This window comes from Brassica oleracea, chromosome C4 (assembly GCF_000695525.1).
Source record: "Brassica oleracea var. oleracea cultivar TO1000 chromosome C4, BOL, whole genome shotgun sequence".
Classification (NCBI taxonomy): Eukaryota; Viridiplantae; Streptophyta; class Magnoliopsida; order Brassicales; family Brassicaceae; genus Brassica; species Brassica oleracea.
Genome location: NC_027751.1, coordinates 5,284,994 through 5,293,849, shown reverse-complemented (window position 1 = coordinate 5,293,849; position 8,856 = coordinate 5,284,994). Strand labels below are relative to the sequence as shown.

The following is an 8,856-nucleotide window of genomic DNA, read 5'->3' as shown; positions in this document are numbered from 1 at the left end:
TGTAAACTAGGTATATACATTGATTCCACATATTTAATTCAATAAGGAAGCAAATATACGTTTGTTAACCAAACCGTATTATTAGGCGTGGATGGGAAATGTATGGAGTGATATAAGTAAGACATATTATTATTAATGAATTAATGATAACTGACTTTTTAAGATAGATCCAATTTAAAAAAAAAAATCACACATGAAATGAGGTTGTGACTTCTATTTTAATAGAATAGATGCTTCACATTTGTGGATTCTTTCGTCAGTAGCTTTCTTTGTCCTTTCTCTCTGCATACTCCATCATCTTGATCAAAGTTAAAAACATTACTTCGTTACTCCAAGAAACTGAGCAAAGCTTGGATACTTAGGCTCCCATCCTATTTCAGCTCGTGTCCTTGAGTTGTTCAGCTTCTTCCCTAAAGGACCACTAGTGCCTAGAAATATCAAAAGTTATCAATATCTAATAAGAAGCTTAAGGCTTTTCAAGACAAACCAACATGTGTCAATGGCTGAAAGAAACTCACTTGTGAAGCCTTTGAACTTCTTATCATACTTTCCACTTTGATCCATCAGGTCCATCACCTCTTGCCTTGACAAAGGATGGATATCACAGCCCAAGAAGATCCTACCACCAGCTTTCTTCTTCATGATTGCAACTGCAAGCGATGCTGCATCCTGTTCATGAACACATTACACGACCTGATAAGATCTTATATTATATATGCAGACCGATCATAAGCACCTATTCAAGGCCATGGTGTTTGTACAAAAGAAAGGAATGAGCAAAAACCACAAATATACCTCATAGTGGATGATATTTAGGATATGATCAGGACGAGCATCGATTGTCTCCTTACTCAACCAATAAGTATGTGCACCTCTAGTCTCTGTGTATTAAAAAGTTCAGGAGAAACATAATACTCAAATCTGCTATAGACCAGAAAAAAAAAGTGTTTCCCTATTTGTTCATTGAGCTCAAAAGGATATGTAAAGCCCTGCAAGTCTGAGGACAGTCCCTCCAGTACTTTCCAACACTACTTGTTCAGCTCTCAAAAGCACATCGGTTCTTGGGCTCTTTCCTAGTGGCAAAACTGGAGAATCCCGCAGTAAAGGGCAATCCAATTAATAAAAATGCATATTACAGTATCGTCTTGAGTACTAAAATGTATTCAGATAAACCTCGTTGCAGTCTCCATTATCAAAGCAATCATAAGGTGCAGAACTAGATGTGAATAAGAAGGGTCTGTCCCATTCCATTTTGATGCTGCCGTCCTGATACGTTTGTAAAGTACAAACACAGACACATATTAGACATGCTTTAATCAGTAGCAGAAGTTAATGCAAGGTATTAGAAGAAAGGTGTTTAGAAACACAGTTCATAGACTCTTGAGTTGTTGAAACAAGTGTTGTTCTTGTAGCTTACCTGAGCTCAGCGGCGTAATAAGGACTTTGGGAAGGAGGAGCACAAAAGATGACAAAGGAGAACTTGCCATAAAATTCAGTTTCTTTAAGAGCTGGTTTGATACCCAACTTCTCCAACTCACATCCATGGCAAAGAGCAACTTCAAAAGGAGAGTCAGGAGACGGTTCTAGCTTTGTGCAGGCTTATAATTCCAGACTCCATCAATGGTTGAGATGCTGCACCGATCACAAGCCACATCGTATCATAGACTCATCCAGCCGTTGCTTTCATATGTATCTCAACCAAAGCCAAGGTGAAAAATAATAACCAATGTCTTTAGCTGTAACATGTTCCAGCTTTTTCTTTGGTTCTAGTTTTGGGGTTTTTTTTTTGCTGTGTAAAGAAATAAGAAAAAAAGCAGGCAAAGGGGTTTGAAATGTGAATTTAAATTTGGCGGTTTTGTAAGTTGATGATGTTGTTTCAACTTGTCATGTAATGTGTATATTATTATTATATGTATGCATTTGGCTATAAGTGGTTTCAGATTTTGTGGCAAAGCAACCAGTGATTATGTTAGATTCCAATACTCCTTTGTAAAGGCACAAGCCACAAAGGTGTAGAATCGGTAACAATGTGTTACTTGGATCTCTTGTATTACTTGGATTTTGTGGCAAAGCAACCAGTGATCAAAGTGTTTTTGAGGCCCTGATTGACCACATGTTCTTTGGACCTGATATGTACCAATCCGTCAAGTGTGTGTGATTTTGTAGTCTACCTAAAAGCATATCCAAAAACAATTTTACTTTTAGGCTTAAGAATCTTTAAATTTAAGGTTTATCCACACCTTTGTGCGGACTAATATATATATTTTAATAAAAAAATTATTAATGTTTTTTATACTTACGAAAATTTAGTTAATTAGATAATTTTTTTTTGAAATATGCGTTTTTAGATTTTCTTTAACTAATCTTAATTGCTTATTGTTTAGACTTCTTTTTCTAATGATTTATACATGATTCTTTTATTTGAAAGTTGAATTATTTACTTGACTGAATCTGATTTTAACATAATCTATATATAATAGCAAACCATTATTTGGTGATTGATGATGTCTCCAATTTTTTATAGGAATTTTTTTTTAAATCCAACAGTTATATTTGCTCCTGTTTTTACAGATGATGCACGGTAGTCACTCAGCAGACGTCTCTTCTACGGGACACCTCGCAAACGCCGTTTCGTGCAGTTAAGGTAGGGTAGGAATTTATGGCCCCTTTTGGGAGAAGCGAGTTTACAATTTGATGCCAGAGGACCTAGAATTGTTATGCTTCTATTTACCAAATTCGCTGAAGCAACCTAGGTTTCCTTTATGGAATGTCTTCTTTTAGTTTTTGTTTAGACTTTTGATTCGGGCAGAAATCGTTTAGATCTTCTTTCCCAGGAATTCTTAGTATCAAGCCATACTGTTTGCCTGAGATCTTACGTCGTTTCTTGATTTTGAAAAAACTTGTTCAGGTTCATATAGGAATCCCTGGCAGTGATTAGAAAAGCAGTCAGTCGTGGGTGAGTCTTTTCAAAACAAAACTCAAATTTTTCTTTAGGTCATTGGCAAAGGCAAGATACTACAAATCACCTTAACATCCACGATTTAGTTTTGATATCATCCGATCCGATCGGATTATCCTTTTTTCATGTATGGGAGCAACGTACGGGACAACAAAGAGCGGGGTTGGTATGGCATCGATGGGTGCGATGAGACCAGAGCTTGTAATGAAGTCGATTGTTCCGGTGGTTTTGAAGATGCAGTCTGCTGAGATGTTCTGTATCAGTTCGTGAAGTACTACAGGAGGTAGTACATGCGTGTGTCATGAAGATGGAGCTGAATGGGAGTTTGGGTTTTGTGATTGCGTGAGCTTGCTAAGCTTGGAAACGGAAAGAAGATATATGTTTGAAGATATATGGATGTTTTCCATAAAGCAAAAGGGAGTACTTGAAGATGAAGTTTTCCATTAAAGAAAATGGAAAGTTGTATTAAGTGTATTTAGAAGACTTGGAAAGCAATTTCAAGACGTGGAGAGCAAGTTATGGTCTGCTATATAAGGAGGGGTGTGTCTAATAAGACAGTTAGACCTCAGAGAATAAAGAGAGAGAGAGAGGTTTCCTTGGTGTGTGTTATTGCTTGGTGTCGAAGGATATTCTGAAGCATTGTCTGATGGAATCTGTTGTGGACTTAGTTTGGTGGCCTTGGTGTTGGCGCTTTGTGTTGGAGTTAGCCATCGTGTGTAGCTCGTGATGAGTTGTGTGTGTGCTTGGGTGATCAAGCTTATGGTGTCACTGGTGTATGTTGGGTGCTGACGTACTTGGTGAAGTACTTCTGAGAAGATGGAAGATTGAAGCCTAGAATCAGGGGGAGTTTAACAAAGGTGGTTTCTTTGAAGAGATCTGTGAAGATTTCAGCTGTAGAAGACAGTGTTCTCCGGTGAGCCGGATGGGTGATCTATGCATGCGTGCTTGATTCCTAATCTTTATAGATTGCTACTTAGAAAAGAGGGTTAAACACTAGTGTGTGTTGTATCATATAGCAATTGTAGGTTGCTCATTGTTCTAAGTCAATGAAATATGGACGAGGTTCCGAGGATGTAGGAAACGAACCCCGTTAACAAATTTTGTGTGTTTTACTTTCTGCACTTTTTTTCGTCGCCTCATCTGCACTAACAATTGATATCAGAGTGGGTCACCTAAGACCATCATTAACCCCAGCCTCTTAACTGGGATTCTTAGCTTCGGCTAAGAGACAGTTTTTAGCTTTTTTAGATTCTAACTAAGAAAAGTTAAGAACCGTCTCTTAAATAAGAGATATAAGAATCGTCTTTTAGCTGAAAAGTGTATAAAAAAATGTCAAATCTTAAGTTAAGAACCCCGATTAAGAGATCAGAGTTAATCATGCCCTAAGTTACTGGTGAGATCGTGGATGATGAGGACGAAACTTGTTAAGGAAGTAGGACAAAGTTTGAATGAAGATTGATGAAGATGGCATGATGGGATTTCTTCCTAGGTTTGGAAGGTGATGATCTTCGAGTTGGTTTTTGACCATTATGTGACTCATAGGGGGAGATTGAAGACATGGTTTTCAAGCCAGTTATGATGAGGGCACATGCATAGTCAAAAAGGGGGAGATTGAAGATGCAGTCTACTTAGATGTTCTGTATCAGTTCGTGAAGTAGTACAGGATGTAGTACATGTGTGTGTCATGAAGATGGAGCTGAATGGGAGTTTGGGTTTTGTGATTGCGTGAGCTTGCTGTGCTTGGAAAAGGAAAGAGGATATATGTTTGAAGATATATGGACGTTTTCCATAAAGCAAAAGGGAGTTACTTGAAGATGAAGTTTTCCATTAAAGAAAATGGAAAGTTGTATTAAGTGTATTTAGAAGACTTGGAGAGCAAGTTGAAGACGTGGAGAGCAAGTTGAAGACGTGGAGAGAAAGTTATGGTCTACTATATGAGGAGGGGCGTGCCTTATGAGACAACTAGACCTCATAGAATAAAGAGAGAGAGGTTTCCTTGGTGTGTGTTACTGCTTGGTGTCGAAGGACATTCTGAAGCATTGTCTGATGGAGTCTGATGTGGACTTAGTTTGGTGGCCTTGGTGTTGGCGCTTTGTGTGGTGGAGTTAGCCATCGTGTGTAGCTCGTGATAAGTTGTGTGTGTGCTTGGGTGATCAAGCTTATGGTGTCACTGGTGTATGTTGGGTGCTGACGTACTTGGTGAAGTACTTCCGAGGGGATGGAAGATTGAAGCCTAGACTCAGGGGGAGTTTAACAAAAGCAGTTTCATTGAAGAGATCTGTGAAGATTGCAGCTGTAGAAGATAGTGTGCTTCAGTGAGCCGGATGGTGATCTATGCATGCGTGCTTGATTCCTAATCTTTAAAGATTGCTACTTAGAAAAGAGTGGTAAACACTAGTGTGTGTGTTGTATCATATAGCAATTGTAAGGTTGCTCCTTGTTCTAAGTCAATGAAATCTGGACGAGGTCCCGGAAATATAGGAAACAAACTCCGTTAACAAATTTTGTATGTTTTACTTTCTGCACTTGTTTTTCGTCGCCTCATCTGCACTAACAGTTATGGCTGGTGTCAGGTATTTACGGTTCTGATGATAGCTGTGATTATCATTCATCAGTAATGGAATCAACCCAAAGGCAAGTCTTACTATCTATCTATTCGATGGCTATGCCCATCTCTCTCTTCCGGTCTCCTTGGTGGTCTCGCCGGTTTCTCCGCCGGTATGGCTATTGGAATCGTCGGCGATGCCGGTGTCAGGTAATTGATAAAACCCATGTTCTCTTAATGATCATGTTTATGAAGTTGAACAGAAATGTTGTTGTGATGTGTGTTGCTTGTCATATGCCACTTAGAGATATGTGTTTGGCTTTGTAATAATGTGACGTGATTTTTGTGTGGCTGCAGAGCGAATACACAACAACCAAAGCTCTTTGTGGAATGATTCTGATTCTCATCTTTGCTGAAGCACTTTCTCTGTACGGTCTTATTGTTGGTATCATCCTCTCTTCTCGTGCTGGTCAGGCTAGAGTCGAGAGAACTCTGAAAGTCTCTTAATGTTTTTGATATTTTTCACTTTCAATATTCGTGGAATTGTGAGCTTTGAGTTCTCATGAATAGCAAGCAAAAAAAATCATTTGATTTTGGTTATGGAAAACATCAAATAAGTGATGAAAATGCTTTAGTGATTTGATTCCTTAGACTGAAACAATGGTTTGTTGTTTTTGATGATTCTTCTCTTTCTTGCAAGCTCTCGTAGCTTTGACAAAAAATGGATGGTAATTCTTTGAGAAACTCTTTAAGAAGTAAATGGTGAAGACGTTTCAAAAGTAAATTAAAAGTCAGTGCTCCTGAGACTATTGTGTATTTGTGTGTGTGTATCTAATTCGGATATTAAAGAATTTTAGATTTACAGTCTACTCGGTGTTACTTGAATTTGATCACACATTTGTGTTTATATACATTTCTATCTTATGTTCAATTCAAGCAAAATGCGTGTAGGACAAAAATCAACATATTAAGAAAATACAAAATTTGTAATTTAATTTGCAGATTTAATATTTTTTGGAGATTTTTGAAGTGAATTAATGCAACAATTTTAAAGTAGAAGTGTAAAATGTAAAAGAATATTTGTAACTGATCAAGTGAACCATTGCATTCTTTAATAGCTACTATAGCCTTTGATGATCAATTTTTGCAACAGTTGGTAATTAACCATTGCAATATGATTAAGCAATGTACTTGTGTGTTATTTGTAATTTCCAAACCGCTTTTTAATTATTGCTGAATCACAACTTTATTGTAATATAAGCCTTTTTCGTCCACGTCGCCTATTGATTCCTAGATCGGTTAGTGAAAGGTTAACTAACCGAATATTATATCGAACTTATGTTAAACCAAACTACCCGAACCGAATAACCCTAACTAAACGAACTCACATGCCTATTCAAACTTATGATCATTTAGACATCTACTAGATAATCTAAGAGTTTTATCCATTAGGCCAACTTCGTGTCTAAACATGACCGACCTTTCTTATATGTGCAGCTGTAGAGGGCGAGCACTTCACAGCTAAAGGCATTGGGATGGAGAGCACCGCTGGACCAGAAGGAGGACAAGCGCTGGCATTGAGAACACATCTCTAGACAATAATGTGTCTAGGAACCGGAAAATACCCTCAAAAAATTCGATTCTTATTCGTTTTTTTTTCGATTAGTTCGGGTAATTCATGTTAAATATTGGATATTTTAGAAAAAAATATCAAGTAATTAGAATGATTTAGATAAAAATTTAGGATATGTAGGAATACTTTAAATATTTTGGATAAAAATATCATGATCCTTTCGGATAGTTTGAATATTTTATAATAAACTAACTTTAAAAAAAATTAGATATTTTTAATAAATTTTTAAATTACAGATATATATATATATTTATATATTCGGATACTCATTTTGTTCTCGACTTGATCCTGGTTCGGTTCAATTATTTTGGATATATAAATATAGGAACCATTTGGATATTTGAGGGTTTTGATACAGTTTTGGTTTCGTGTATTTTGGTTTGGTTCCAATTTGGTACTTCGGTTCTGTTTTTTATATGCATGCCTAAGGAACACCATAAGATTTTGATTGATAACCAATCAGAGCCTAGAAGAAAAGGAAGAATAGTGTTCGAGAAGTTTAGACTACTAGAGTTAGAGTTAGTGAGTCTTCCTCTTAGATCTAACCAAATTGCAGATCTGACTAAATTGTATTAGAAGTAGTGCAATGAAAGAGGTGATTTCTCTTTTCATCATGCTTCTCGTACAACACAAAAAATTTCCCAATATTGCATTTTTACACCGCTTCATAACAATAACAATTATTCACAGAAAATCATCTTGAATATCATATGATCAAAATCATGAACAAATCATGTGTGGTATATTTTCAATATATAGTATCTATTTTTGGTTGTAGAATTATGTTTTTACAAAAATTTATACGTTTATATATTATCTTTGTATTTTCTAAATACAGATAAAAACTAAAAGTTAAAAAACTAAGCATAAAATTGAAAAATATATCTCTAAATTGAAAAAATAAATTTAGAATTGACTGGTTGTAAGTTGTACTTCTATGCATTTCAATACATGAAATTGGTTCTTACGAAAATCTAATTTAATGGTTTAAACTAATGTTACAAATGTGTGTGCAACTATAAATGTGAATTACTTATGTAGGGTTCATACTGGAAATAAAAAGCATCCCCATTCATTGAAATAATTTTTATCTCTTCCAATTGTCACTTTATTTTTTGTTATTCTATAATATAGTGTTCTTAAAAACATCTTTTATCTTGGAGAGCTTTATACAACATATATTTGGCACTCTATTTCCATTACATAATATTTCAATATTTTATGCATCTATCCTTTTCTATCTAATCTTAATTTAATTTTCTTTCTTATTTTTAAGTTAGAATATGGAGGAAGCTCACTTTTTAATTTTTTTATATCAACATTCTCTATAGGAAATTTCTTACTAAATGTTTTAGATTAATTGTTTAAATATGAATTACTTACATAGAGTTGAGATTAGAAGGAATCCATTCATTTAAATAGTTACAACTCTTAGAATATTCATTTTGTTACGTTAAATTTTTTTAACAGTTAAGTCTTCTAAAATTGACATTTGTTTTGGTATTATCTATCTATTTATTTATATAAATAAAATTGGCTTGTCTCTCTCCACAAGCTTCCACATCAGCAATCACATAGGGGCATATGTAGACACGTGGCACTCCCAATTCTTGAAAAAAAAATTGTAAACGAAAGCTAATTGGGCCAACCGATCTTGTAATGTTAATTTCTTATATTTGGGCTTCTATCCTCTCTTTTCTTCAGGCCCCAAGTACCATG

The 8,856-nt window shown here is 35.6% G+C and overlaps 1 pseudogene; it reads right to left on the bottom strand.

Moving 5' to 3' along the window:
• Positions 1-201: 201 nt before the first annotated feature.
• On the bottom strand, positions 202-5,072 carry LOC106337923 (annotated as a pseudogene).
• Positions 5,073-8,856: the final 3,784 nt, after the last annotated feature.